Source organism: Physeter macrocephalus, chromosome 1 (genome assembly GCF_002837175.3).
Source record: "Physeter macrocephalus isolate SW-GA chromosome 1, ASM283717v5, whole genome shotgun sequence".
In the NCBI taxonomy this organism is placed as follows: Eukaryota; Metazoa; Chordata; class Mammalia; order Artiodactyla; family Physeteridae; genus Physeter; species Physeter macrocephalus.
This window is the reverse complement of record NC_041214.2, coordinates 106,583,799-106,585,242: the sequence shown is the minus strand read 5'-3', so window position 1 is coordinate 106,585,242 and position 1,444 is coordinate 106,583,799.

Here is a 1,444-nt window from a genome sequence, read left to right as displayed (position 1 = left end):
TAAGTGTCCATCGACAGATGAATGGATAAAGAAGATGTGGCACATATATACAGTGGAATATTCCTCAGCCATAAAAAGAAATGAAATTGAGTTATTTGTAGTGAGGTGGATGGACCTAGAATCTGTCATACAGAGTGAAGTAAGTCAGAAAGAGAAAAACAAACACTGTATGCTAACACATATATATGGAATCTAAAAAAAAAAAAAGATTCTGAAGAACCTAGGGGCAGGACAAGAATAAAGACACAGACGTAGAGAATGGGCTTGAGGACACGGGGAGGGGGAAGGGTAAGCTGGGACGAAGTGAGAGAGTGGCATGGACATATATATAGTACCAAATGTAAAACAGCTAGTAGGAAGCAGCCGCATAGCACAGGGAGATCATCTGGGTGCTTTGTGGCCACCCTAGAGGGGTGGGATAGGGAGGGTGGAAGGGAGACACAAGACGGAGGAGATATGGGGATATATGTATATGTATAGCTGATTCACTTTGTTATAAAGCAGAAACTAACACACCATTGTAAAGCAATCATATTCTAATAAAGATGTTAAAAAAACCACAAAAACTGTTTTGTATTACTATATATAATATACACAATGAAAAGAGCAAGAAGTACACAAATGTACAACTCAGTGAGTTATCACAAAACCAGTTCCTGTGTAACTATCACTAGGTCAACAAAGAACATTGCTAACCCTGCAAAAGCCCCCCCTTCATGGCCACTCCCAACCACCATGCTTTCCCATCTCCTCAGAGGAAACCACTATCCTGACTTCTAACACTACAGCTTAGTTTTCACTATTTGATACAATTTTTTATCAATGAAATTACACAGTATAGACATTTTTGTACCTGACCTTCCCAGCAATATTATAACTGTGAAATTCATCCCGGTTGTTGGCTGTCATGGTAGTTCCTTCATTTCCATTCCTAAACAGTATTTCATTGTATGACTATAACACCCTTATTTATCTATACTACTGTTCAGTGGACATTTATGTTTTTCCAGTTTAGGATCATAATGAATAATGATGCTATGAATATTCATTTGTATGTCCATTGGTGTGTGTGTGTGTGCACACTCACACACACACACACTTTCCTGCTGGATACCCCTATCCAATTTCACTAAGGAGTGAAATTGCTGGGTCATAAGTTATGCAAAAGATCAGCTTTAGGAAATACTATTAAGTATTTTTCCAAAGTGATCACACTAATTTATAGTCCAGTCCTAGCAGCAGTATAGGAGGATTCTTGTTCCAGTCATGAAACCCAATACAAAATAAATGTCAAAGTTGAGAAGAATTTCTGTTATTATAAAACTTTGAGCACATGGAAACTTTGAGAGAAATGTTTCATTAGATATCTGAAGGCATGCAATAATACTAATGGCTAATGCCTATATATAGGACTTACTTTGTGCCAGACACTGTTTTACTGTTC